Below are 13,112 nucleotides of genomic sequence, written 5' to 3' on the forward strand. Positions count from 1 at the left end.
TGAGTGATCAGGTGTTGGTGCCGAGTGATCCTGTGGTGGCGCTGAGTGATGCTGTGGTAGTGTGGAGTGATCCTGTGGTGGCGCTGAGTGATCCTGTGGTGGCGCTGAGTGATCCTGTGGTGGCGCTGAGTGATCCTGTGGTGGCGCTGAGTGATCCTGTGGTGGCGCTGAGTGATGCTGTGGCAGTGTAGAGTGATGCTGTGGTGGCGTAGAGTGATGCTGTGGTGGCGTAGAGTGATGCTGTGGTGGCGTAGAGTGATGCTGTGGTGGCGTAGAGTGATGCTGTGGTGGCGTAGAGTGATGCTGTGGTGGCATAGAGTGATGCTGCGGTGGAGTAGAGTGATGCTGCGGTGGCGTAGAGTGATGCTGCGGTGGCGTAGAGTGATGCTGTGGTGGCGTAGAGTGATGCTGTGGTGGCGTACAGTGATGCTGTGGTGGCGTACAGTGATGCTGTGGTGGCAGAGTGATGCTGTGGTGGCGTAGAGTGATGCTGCGGTGGCGTAGAGTGATGCTGCGGTGGCGTAGAGTGATGCTGCGGTGGCGTAGAGTGATGCTGCGGTGGCGTAGAGTGATGCTGTGGTGGCGTAGAGTGATGCTGTGGTGGCAGAGTGATGCTGTGGTGGCGTAGAGTGAGGCTGTGGTGGCGTAGAGTGAGGCTGTGGTGGCGTAGAGTGAGGCTGTGGTGGCGTAGAGTGATGCTGTGGTGGCGTAGAGTGATGCTGTGGTGGCGTAGAGTGATGCTGTGGTGGCGTAGAGTGATGCTGTGGTGGCGTAGAGTGATGCTGTGGTGGCGTAGAGTGATGCTGTGGTGGCGTAGTGATGCTGTGGTGGCGTAGTGATGCTGTGGTGGCGTACAGTGATGCTGTGGTGGCGTACAGTGATGCTGTGGTGGCGTAGTGATGCAGTGGTGGGGTACAGTGATGCTGTGGTGGCGTACAGTGATGCTGTGGTGGCATACAGTGATGCTGTGGTAGTGCTGAGTGATATTGTTGTGGCCCTGAGTGAATCTGTGGTGGTGGTGGTAAGTGATGCTGTGGTCGTGCTGAGCGATGCTGTGGTGATGCTGAGTGATGCGCTGAGTGATGCTGTGGTGGCGCTGAGTGATGCTGTGGTGGCGCTGAGTGATGCTGTGGTGGCGCTGAGTGATGCTGTGGTGGCGCTGAGTGATGCTGTGGCGGTGCCGAGTGATCAGGTGTTGGTGCTGAGTGACGCTGTGGTGGCCCCGAGTGACGCTGTGGTGGCCCCGAGTGACGCTGTGGTGGCCCCGAGTGACGCTGTGGTGGCCCCGAGTGACGCTGTGGTGGCCCCGAGTGACGCTGTGGTGGCCCAGAGTGACGCTGTGGTGGCCCCGAGTGACGCTGTGGTGGCCCCGAGTGATGCTGAGTGGCGCTGTGGTAGCGCTGAGTGACGCTGTGGTAGCGCTGAGTGACGCTGTGGTAGCGCTGAGTGACGCTGTGGTAGCGCTGAGTGACACTGTGGTAGCACTGAGTGACGATGTGGTGGCGCTGAGTGACGCTGTGGTGGCGCTGAGCGACGCTGTGGTGGCGCTGATAATGTAAATGACAATTTTTTTCACGTATTTTTTTTATGCAGTGGAGAGGATGTATGTTGTTTGTAGTGAAATTCAGTGGTTTGAATAGGAATTGTTAGTTGTGAATCAATGTGTTCTTAATTACGCACAGGGAAGAGCACAGCAAACAGGGGGGCAGAGCTACAGAAGCGGGGTTATTTCAACCCAAAGCGGGCATTTTGTAGCTTCTTAAGAGTCCATTGCACCATCTCCTCCAGTACATCAGAATATAACGAGGAACACCAAAAATAAGAGTAAGAACCAATGGCATCTTTGTGAATCCTACACTAAGTGTTCGAATATATGGTGCATGTACGAGTGTGCACGTATGTTTATTTATGGTACACAGTAATTTAATTCACCTCAAGATGTGTACTCAGCAAAAAGAACAATAGTGTCACAGTGTTTAACTAGCTTATATAAAGCTAGGCAGCTTGACAGTTTTCTGGAAGTGGCAGGCTTATTTGATATCTGACACCACAATCTACAAGAAACCAGTTCAATAACTGTGCTTCAATCGTTGCCTAAACTAATGCCTCTAAATTGTAATTATTTTAATAATTGTAACATGTTGCACATTTGTATCCCTTACCCGCGTTTGCGATTTCTGATTATGGAAACGTTGAAAACATTATTTTTGCAAGTTCAACTAACACTTGCTACTGAACTGAAATCTTATTTAATTCTCCAGGAGTTCTTAAATTATAACCTAAACACTGAAGAATTATTTTAATACTTCCATAAAAATAATCCAATTCCAAGCACTTACAAAGAAACAGGGCTTTTTGCTCTAAGCTATCGGGTAATGGCGGAAGGAAAGTATATAGCTTGTCACTTCTGATTAGAGGACTGTGCCTCTGCGCTTTGAATGAGAGCCCTGTCTGGTTATAGGAAGGGCAGATATTAAAGATAATAAAATAAGGGGATAATAAAATAAGGCGGAATAGCACATATATGAAACCTGATCAAGTATGGCATAGAATGCAGTATACATTATCCTGCTCAGACAGATCCTCTGGCCAAGTATTTTATGACAGGCTTAATTTCTATATTCATACAGAATAGTACAAAATGCAATATCCAAATTGAGAAAATATTTTTCCAGCGCGCATAAAAATAATTAACACTGTCTCGTGGACTTGCATGTACATATACAGGCTCCGGTTTGACCTTTGGCTCCTGCCATCCACAACCAACGCTGCTGCCTGCAAGTCTGCGCAGCGGACGCAGGAGGTTTCAAGACATGATTGGAAAGGTGCTAAAGATAAAACAGCACAGGAAGTGACATTACTCTTTGCGGATATGATTAATTCTGTTTATGGAGCAAACTACAGTCTTTAGATCAAGCATTTGCCGTTCTTGTACCCTGTGCCTGTAAATAAGAGGGGGCAGATTTACAACCCCTTGCACCATTTTTGCGTCATTTTCCCCATGTTAAACATGACGCAAAAATGGCGTAAGGGGCTTGTAAATCTGCCCTGAGATATTTTAGAAAACCACCGCACGGAAACTGTAATTTACGAGGGTCGCGTGAAGTATAGGTGTGGGTTAATTAAACAGGACAGTGACTGGCCATCCATCTCAGCTAATGAACCAATCTAGTCCATTTGCTGGTCTGCCATTTGCTATAAATAAATCCTCTACCCAGGAAGAGGGAGACCGGTTCTCGCCTCTCTGAGCGGATTGAAACGAACTGGGGGTATGCCCTTAAATACATCAAATGTTCTCCCTTAGCGATAATTATTGAGATGGGAAGAAGCAACAGTTCCGATCCCATGTGGGAGGGAGGAGGTGACGGGGGTTACATCAAGTTAAATATTTGCAGCTTAGGCTTGCAGGCAGCTGTAGTTTCTTACAAACTATAGTCAACTTCGTTAAAACAAAAGAAACAGAACTAGGAATGTCAACATAATTATAAGGAGGCGTATGAGAGAGTAGACTGGTCTGTCAATGAAAGATTTAGAATAAAGAAAAAAAGGATTTGCAGCCCCCGGACGCAGTGATTCAACTGACAGGAGGCGGAGTGTGGCTGCGCCTATATCGTTGCTGGTCTGAAGTCAGCTGGCCTCAGCCTGATAATTCAACACTGTATAAAAAAATAACTTGTAGTTGTAAGAACATAAGACCAAACCAGATAGCTTCTCTTGTGTCCTGAACGTAGTTGTTGTGTGCTTTTGTGTTTGGTTCAGCAGCCTCGAATGGCGTCCTAACACAGAAGATACACGTGATGAGGCTGCCGCGAGGCTGCTGAACTAAACACAAAAGCACACAACAACTACGTTCAGGATACAAGAGAAGCAGGCATCATCATTCCCTGATGAAGGGCAATATGAATGCCCGAAATGCATTGGATGTGAAGTAAAACTGATAATGCCTCATATGTTGAAATTACAATGAACTAAATGAATATCTTTGAAAAATCCAAAGAAATAAACATTTGAAATTTACTCAAGAACAAAAAAAACTGTGTTGGAATCCTTTTGTGGCGAGAGAGGAGAGTATTGTGTTCCCACAGGGATGGTTCCAGTGAACCACTGGAATCACTTGTAGGACTTTTAAAAGCCCACACACCAATTATCTCACAGAGCAGCGCATGCGCAGGTTCGAGACCTAAAAAGGGACCAGTGACCTAGGAGGAACTGGAAACAGCAACAACACTACAATCTGCACCAATGTCCTGAATAAGACCCAACTGTACTAGAAAGGACTAAAATTCAAAACAACATCCAAACACATGGACCATGTCAGGAAACGACACCTTTGTAATTACGTAGAACCTTCTGTGACACCTGTGACAGTGCTTAAAATGTCTAATTTCCAGGAGGGGTCAAATGCTGGAATCCCTTTCTTCAGCATTGTAGAAATGTGTGGATCTTGGAATTTACAGACTAGACAGTTTAATATAAATCTTCCGAAAAGGCAAAAGATGTAGCAATATGTGTGGAACCAAAAGAAAGGTCTGTTCTTTCCAAAGGGTGCATTTTTATTGCAACTGTAGAGTCAAAAGAAATTGGGTGAGCCCAGTTACCCAAATGCTTATGGAGTAGCTAGTTGCATTGAGTGTGCTCAGTTTTGTAAGTGTTGCCACAACAATGTCATGCGCGTTTACGCACTGTGAAGAAACAATTAAATATCCCCGAGTGTCACTGTCCCCATAAGCATTCCTAGTGTCACAGCGCTCAAAACATCCTCTAATTTATTGGATCCTACTACAGTCACATGCCCACCGGTTTTCGTTTTTGGACTTCCCCTCCACGTTCTATGCCCCTTTTCCATAGCATGGACCACCCCATAAACTATAGGCATATATTAATATCGGACGAATGCTGCTATATTATATTGTACACAGAAATAATTTTATAATACTCTACGTTTTACTTTGATACACTTTGTACATATTTTAGCGGAAACATGCTCCAAAAAACCTGATATATATGTATGTTGTTTTGGTTATTATGTCTGTTGCTATATGGTTGTATTTTTACATACCGAATAAAGCATCTTTGACTTGAACTATAGGCAGCTTCGCAGTGTGTCTGGGCTACTTTCCTCCGTCTGATATATCCTACAGCAATCCAAGTATGACTAGCCCAACACCCAAGGTGCAATGGTCCACTCTCAGTGTCATGGTTCCCAGCGATAGATTGCAAAACATTGATGTGTGGAATGCTTTGAGCACAATGCTGTAAGTGCACTGGATGTGCCCAGGCATGAGACCAATGCTCACTGTACCAAATACTCCAGCTGCACCCTACTGGCGAAGCCCAGATAGGCCAAAACCGTTCTGGGGTTGCTTATGTTCCCATTCATAGGGGCTGGGCCTGGTGGTTTGGATTGGACTTTTCTTATTGGAGCAGTACCAAGGATAATTTGCTTCTTGCTGATTCCGCCCTGCAATGGCATGGAGGACAAAAAAAACAACAACAAAAAAAGAGAACTGAACTGCAACCCATAATATTTACCAGGGAGTGACAATGATTCAAGGAATCTTTCCATCATTTTTTTTGTTGTCCATGCGACTCCACAACACTCCCCTCTCACTATCCATGCAACACCCTTAGAAATACAACTCTGTTTCAAACATACACTTAATTAGGATTGAAGCTTTGCCCCAACATCCTCACCCTGGAATATCAGTTGTGCGTAGATATGACAACTACACTAATCAGCTTCCTGTTTGGATTATCCACTGCAGACAGTATATATTCACTCAACTAGCCAACTCTGTTCATACCGTCTAAAAAAATTAAAACATTTAAAAAAAAAGAAGGCTGCTTAAATCTTTGATCATGTTTATTGCCCAGACCATTAAACCTTAAAAGGTTTAACAAGGATACGAAACACTTATTTGTACAGGCACATGGAAAAAACAGGGAAACCACAATCATTCTCACACAATAAAATGTTATAGATGACAAATTGAAAATTACTTCCCATAGTCAACACTCGTTAAAAATACGAAGTCTCTATAGCAAGAATCCAGCAAAGAGAACTGCTCCCAATGCTTATCCCACTATGCTGCAATATTTCCAGGTGTCAACATTAAGGTCTGCCCATCCAATCACATACAGTGCCAGATGGTTATCAGAACGAGACCAGTATATCCTCTATCATGTGTAATACTATTAGCTAGTCTTGGCTTTTTGTCTACCAGCTATTTGCATTCTTGGACCTGTAGTTTTATTTTCCACGTTCCATGGTGGACCAGCAAGTAACAGAATACAAAGCGTGGTCGCCCAGTTGAGAAGGTGATGAGCCAATAGGAACACTGATCAAATCTGGATTCCCATGTAGCAGGATAAAATGGGGGGGGGGGGGAATGGGGAATAAGGTGTTTACTCAGTCAGTTTGATTTTTTTCCCTCCGATTTCAGAATGGGCTCCACCACTTCCCCTCCCTCTTCCTCGAGATTTATCTTTTTTTCTGCCTTTTTCAGTACCTCTTCCACCACGAGACGTTCCCCTGCCTCTTCCAGCATTACCTCCTTTTCCTTTAATTAGGTTTCCACTACCGCCTCCTTTTGCATGTTCTCCTTTGGACTGGGCAAACTCTACTATCACCTTGTTACCATCAATTTCCCCATCTTCCATTGCTTCTTTTGCTGCACTGGCATCCTCAGCAGTGGAGAAATCCACAAATCCAAACCCTTTGGATGCTCCACTAGCTCGGTCAGTGACTATTCTAGTTCCCACAGCCCCATCGAAGGCTTCTTTCAACCTTTCTTCTGTTGTGTCAACTGAAAGTCCTCTGACAAACAAAGTCTTTGGTTTCTCTGATGGTGCGCCCTGGAGTTCCAGGCAGATATGCCTGCCTTCGATTTCTACATTTTTGTGCGATTCCATTGCTTTCCTTGCACTTTTCTTGTTTGGATACTCGACCAAGGCAAATCCTTTGGATCTGCCTGAATCATCTTTTGGTATTCTAATGGATACTGCGTTCTTAAAAACGTTCTGGAGAGACGATTCTGTGGCTTTATATGCTAGGTTTTTCACGACCACAGTCACCAAATCACTCTGCATATTTGTAGTCTTTTCGCCTGCGTAGTGTAAAACTATTTGTCTTCCTCCAACAACGGCCCCTTGATTCTCGTTCAGAGCATTCTCGGTCTCTGCTGCAGACTTGAATTCTATGGATGCAGCGCCTCTGCTAGTGCCTTTTTTCTTTGAAGCAAGAATTCTTATATTTACCGCATTTTCAAACACTTTTCGCAGATCATCAGCTGTTGTGCTGTATGGCAGATTCTTGGCAAACAAAATTCGTTCAGTCCTTTCTTTCTTGTTTTTTATGCTGCTGTCGCATCTTTGAGCTCTGTCCATCTCGGTTTCCAACCCAAGAATTGTCGCCCCATTTAGTTTAAGAGCGTTCTCCAAATCTCCCTCATTGGGGAAATCGACATAACCAAATTTCTTTGATCCTGCAATTCGGACATCACAAACGGTGAACTTCTGTTCAGAGAAAAACTGCCGGATGGCTTCCTTTAAATCATCAAAACGCTTTGCAGCGTTTAGATTGCGAATATACAGCGTGAAGCTTTCAGTCGCTTTATTTGCTTTCTCGTCTCCTAGTTCACTTCTCTTCGGTGCCTTTTTCCGCTTATTGGATACGTTCGCGATTTCTTTAACTGCATTATCACTCTTCAAAGCCTCATTTCCGTTGGCTGGAGGTAGAATGACATCTGCAATAGTCTCTTCGGGTTCGTCATCACCCTCCATTTCTTCACTGGCTGCCTTTTTAGCACCTGCAGTCTTCTTTCCCGGACTGATTAAAGACTTTGCAGGTGTTGCACGCGTCTTGCCAGGTTTAGCAGCCATCACTCCGGGCACTGATGCCTGCTTCCTAGGCATACCAGATGCCTTTGCTGGCGTCAGCTTTACCTTCGAAGGTACCCCCTCTTTCTCACGGCCATTATCGTCGCCTTCTTCAGGTTGGTCTGGGTTTTTTCTCTTGCCTTGTTTTTTTGGCGTGTCCTTCACCATGATGTCCAAGACAGGAGGGGGGAGGGCGGGGTCGCTGCCTGAGGTGGCAATTTCGTGCGGCAAGCGGTGACAGGTATCTGCGGGTGTTCCTGTAGACTGACACAGTACCTGGGCTCACCCGCACGACTGCCGGCGGTGTGCTAATGAAAGCTGGATAAACGAGCACGAGGGAAACGAATTCGAACCGAGCCGCGAGTCTGTAAAGTGCAGGCTGAGAGCGTGGTCACAGACATAGAAAAGAGACGAACACCCCATAGACATAAATAAACTACTATCGACAAAGGAAGAAAGACTTAACTCAAAAGATGTAGAAGACAGACCCGACAATTCACATTGCGATCGCAGAGATCTTTAGTGTTTTGATACGCCCTGGTCTTTATTATTATTTTTTTTTTAATCAGTTACAAAAGAAGTAAACAGTATTCGTGGTACTTTTATAAATCATAATATCTCCCTGAGCTGTCTTTGAAAATGATTGGAAATGGCAACTCAAGCATTGTGCGAGATGGACAGCACAACTTCAAAATTGTCTCCTAATATTAATCTAAGCAGCGTTTGGTGTAGAAACTGGGCATCGGGTGGTCCTAGATGAGCCAATTCCCCATTTTTCAGTTTTTCTTTGTAGTTCTACCCTTTTGGGCATGTAAATAGCAGCTCACATGCCAGTGCAGACCAGCAGACGAAGTGCATTAAAATAGTATTAGGATCTATGTGTAGCGGTCCAGCCTGGGCCTGGTTAGAGTGGTTAGGCGTTGTATCCCGAACAAACACAGACGTGCACTGTGGATGAAGGTGTCAAAAAAAGACCAGAGTGACCTAATGCCCATTTATATATAACCTCGGGCCAAGCCGGGCATTCGGCGTGCAGTGCTGGATACTTTGTAGTGTATAGGCCGGGTGGCACTCAGCATCCCTCCCTTATTTTAGAATACTGCTGATAGATTGCACAACCGCCTGCCACCTACCTGTCAGTTGCCACTTGTGATCTGCCACAGCACGCGGGGTCTTGCAGACTCTGCCCCCTTTACTGCAAGCCACTTCTCAGGTAATTTGGACAACTGGGTGTAATGATGATTCCCCTCTCAATAATGTGCAAGAGCCACTGTGAAGTTTATACACTTTATTCTGTAATTTCCCCTAAGGAGCGCCAAGCCTGTCCTGCTCGTGCCGGCTCTCGCCCTTATCTGCTCACTCTGCGCGCGCAGCCTAACATGGCCGCCATGCACGTCACGTAGCCTACGTGACGTGCAACACTAGAACGCTCACTACATATCTCCCCTTTTTTCCAATCCCAAACAATGTGACTTACAGTTCGCCGCTCATGTCATAGTCTCTGAATCTTACTGGCTTGACCACCGCTCTACCCCTCCTGGTCAGTCTTACCGGGGTGGTCGTGGCCGCTCCTTTGCTCCTTTCTCCGCTTCCTAGCGCAGCCGCTCTTGCATCTCCTCTACTAATGTCCTCTCCAACCACCTGCTCCTGGTCGGCCTCACCTGCCTTTTTCTTTTGTTGTTCTCTCCTTACATCAGGCTCTTTCTCCCAATGTTCTTGTGGTCCTTCCTCATCTACGCCTTCTGTTCCAGTATTGTTCCAGCATAGAATCTTATTACATCTCGCCATGCGGTCTTGCGACCACACATTTCCGTCGCTCAGCAAGGCCGCTCTGCCCATTACTTCCTTCACCTGCATGGGCTTGCTGTATTTGCTCTCGCCTTTCCTTTGTAGTGTGGCCAGCTTTACTCGCACCCATTCCCCTCTTTCCAATCCAGTGTGCTTCACGTTTCTTCGTTTGTCGTAATGTTTGGTGTAAACAGTTTGAGCTTGTAATAGAGTTGACAGTCCAGTAGTTGGGGTGGGAGGAGCTAGGTGGGTAGAGGGGAAGAGGTGGGGTCAAGACAGGAAAGGGTCAGATAGAGTAGGGACGGGGACCGAGCTAGATGTTGAATAAAGAGCTCGTACACATTCAGTCAGTGTCCGTGTGTGATTTGAGTGGGACACGACAGCTGGCAACGAGGGTGGGATATAGCTGCAAACCCACCAGAACAAACCCCGTCCCGCAGCGTAGAGCGCCCAGAGCTCCGCTGTAACCGTGGTCCTGAGGCGCCACGGAAGAGACCCCGACGTGACCAAGAGAAGTCTGAGCGTGACCAGGCGGTCCTCAGAACGAGCGAAGAAGAGCAGACAGTGCGCCGAGCGAGGGCGCCGAGAAAGAGAACCGATCGCGCTGGACGCGCGAAGCCCGCCAGGATCGAAGGCAGGGCGCCGGAAGAAGAGAGCCGGCCGCGCTGGAGGCGCGAGACCCGCCTGACCACCCGCCAAACCGTGAGTGAAAGTCGGGAGCCCACTCCGACATTGCCCCAGCTCACTGCGCGACACTGTGCAGGCGAGGGAAGCTGACGCGCGAAGAATAGCGCCAGGTCGGCGCGCGCGTGATGAGGAGGCAGCGCCGAGTGGCCCGCCAGCCAAACGCCCCCGCAGCTTGAGCCTACCTGAAAGGCAGCAACCGGCAGCTACCTGCATGCGCGAGCCCAGCAGTGCAGCGACGTGTGTGTGCACCTGGAGAGTGAGAGAAAGCCTCGTGTCTCACGGAAGGGAGCGGCCATTTTAAAGTCAGGCAGCTCTAGAGACAGACCCTATTAGAACAGAGGGCGGCCATCTTTGGGTCAGGCGGACAACCCCAAATAAGCACTGGCAGCACCAAATTGTCACATTGAAGGGCGGACAACGAGAAATCAGTGCCCAGTGAGTGCAGCAAGAAACAAACAAGCATTGGTACCTACAGTAAGAGGTAGAGGGAACGGACACCAGCAACTGCGACCAGGGTCAAGCACCAGAACTGAAACCTCACCACCAAGATGTCCAACCCTCCCGCGCAAGACGCGCAAGACACTCCCGCCAAAAAGGAAGTCAAAGGCACGCACCTGCGAGCGCCGGAACCCTTAATAATCACGACAGGAAGCAGCATGGGCCTCAAATGGCAGGAATGGCTGGAGGACTTTGAGGACTACATTGAAGGCTCTAGAATCGAGACAGACAAAGACAAAATAATAACCCTTCGCAATCTAGGAGGGCGCGAGATCAGCAAGATAGTGCGAGAGATCCCAACCGACGACAGTGACACCTATATCAAAGTGAAAGATATATTGAACAACCGCTTCCTGCACAAAAGAAATGTTGATTATGAGCGACACAAGTTCCACCAACAGCGCCAGGACAAGGATGAGCCACTAACCTCCTTCATACACCGACTGCGACGCCAGTCCCAATACTGCGACTTCGCAAACTTCTCGCCGGATGCGGCCATCAAGTCCCAAATAATCTCAGGATGCCACTCAGAGTCGCTGAGGCGACGACTGCTAAGGAAGCCACAAGAGCTGGCAGAAATTGAGGAGAATTCCCGGATATATGACCAAGCCGAAGAAAATGCGGCGGATATCGAAGTCAAGCCCAGCACTAGCCGCGAACATGCCAACCGTGTCTCCGACCGACGACATGGACGACAGGATTACAGAGGCAACCCGCGTGACAGATCACGCCGATCCAGATTCTCACCCAGACGTCGAACAGACCACCGGCCAAAAGATTCAGAGAGGAGAGACCGACGACCTGAACGCACAAGACGGTGTTTCAGGTGCGGGTATGACTACCCTCACATTGACTCATGCCCCGCTATGGGCCAACGCTGCCGAAAATGTGGACGATCCAATCATTTCGAGGCTATGTGCAGCGATTACCACCGAGAGAAACGTGGCGGCAATGACCGCCGTGCCAGCCAGCAAAGATCCTCGAGGACAGAGACCAAACGGCACCATGTCAGAGCCGTTCAGGGTGAACCTGATCGATCCCCGGCATCTTCTCACTCCAGTCGTGAATCCAGACGTTCCAGATGGGATCGCCGCTCCCCCTCGAGAGACTCCAGGTCTTCCTCATCCAGGCGATCGTCCTACACTACAGAGTATGTCAACATTGCTGACAACGATCAGCTTAAACGCTACCCACGGCTTGACATCATGGTGGGCAATCATGCAGCAAAATTCGTCATGGACAGTGGCGCATCCCTCAACTACATCTCCGTTGCCGAACACGAGCGAATGGTTCCCAAACCTCATCTGCGCTTTGCACCTGTCCGGGTATACACCTGGATGTCAAGAAAACCACTCCCGTGCCTGGGCAAGTTCGACACCACCCTCACGCACGGCGGCACCACCATCCCAGCAGTCTTCCACGTCATCAAAGGACCCGATGCCGACTGCCTACTGAGCCTTCCGACTGCTGAGCGCCTGCGCCTGGTGCACATCCTATTCAACGTGAACGACAGCTCCAACTATACCGCGAAATTTTCATCTCTGTTCCAGGGCCTGGGCAAGCTGAAAGGTCGGCAAGTACATCTGCATATCAATGAGCGAGTCAAACCAATTGCTCAACATCCGCGGCGAGTGCCTTTTCATCTGCAATCCGCAGTGGCCCAAGAGCGCAAAGATCTCCTGGACGCTGATATCATCGAACGCACCGAAGGACCCACTCCCTGGGTGTCCCCGGTGGTTATTGTACCCAAAAAAGGGACTCCAGACAAGGTCCGTCTCTGTGTAGACATGCGCCTGCCGAACACGGCAATCGAAAGGGAAAGGCACCCCGGTCCACACCTGAGCGACATGATTACGGCACTCAACGGAGCTACGGTGTTTTCCAAACTGGACCTCAACAAGGGCTACCACCAGCTCGAGCTGGATGACAGCTCTCGCCCCATCACCACATTTGCCACGCATCTTGGCCTCTTCCGATATAAACGTCTCAGTTTTGGCGTCTCCTCGGCTGCCGAAATCTTCCAAGAGGCGATACGCCTGATTATCCACCATATCCCAAATTCACTCAACTACAGTGATGACATTCTGGTGTACGGCACTAACCTCCGAGAACACGACATCGCCCTTGACCGTGTCTGCCATGCTCTAATGGACGCAAACTTGACTCTTAATAAAGACAAATGCGAATTCCACCAGTCAACACTGAAATTCTTCGGACACATTTTTTCATCAAGCGGCATGAAACCCGATCCAGACAAGGTA

At 48.2% G+C, this 13,112-nt stretch overlaps 1 pseudogene across 1 annotated transcript; it reads right to left on the reverse strand.

The window, feature by feature from the left end:
- Positions 1-5,845: 5,845 nt before the first annotated feature.
- On the reverse strand, positions 5,846-8,281 carry LOC147733041 (nucleolin pseudogene; annotated as a pseudogene). The gene has a single exon (XR_015308505.1). The product of XR_015308505.1 is annotated as a nucleolin pseudogene (transcript).
- Between the last annotated feature and the right edge of the window lie 4,831 nt (positions 8,282-13,112).

Source organism: Lissotriton vulgaris, chromosome 2_1, assembly GCF_964263255.1.
Source record: "Lissotriton vulgaris chromosome 2_1, aLisVul1.2, whole genome shotgun sequence".
Taxonomy (NCBI): Eukaryota; Metazoa; Chordata; class Amphibia; order Caudata; family Salamandridae; genus Lissotriton; species Lissotriton vulgaris.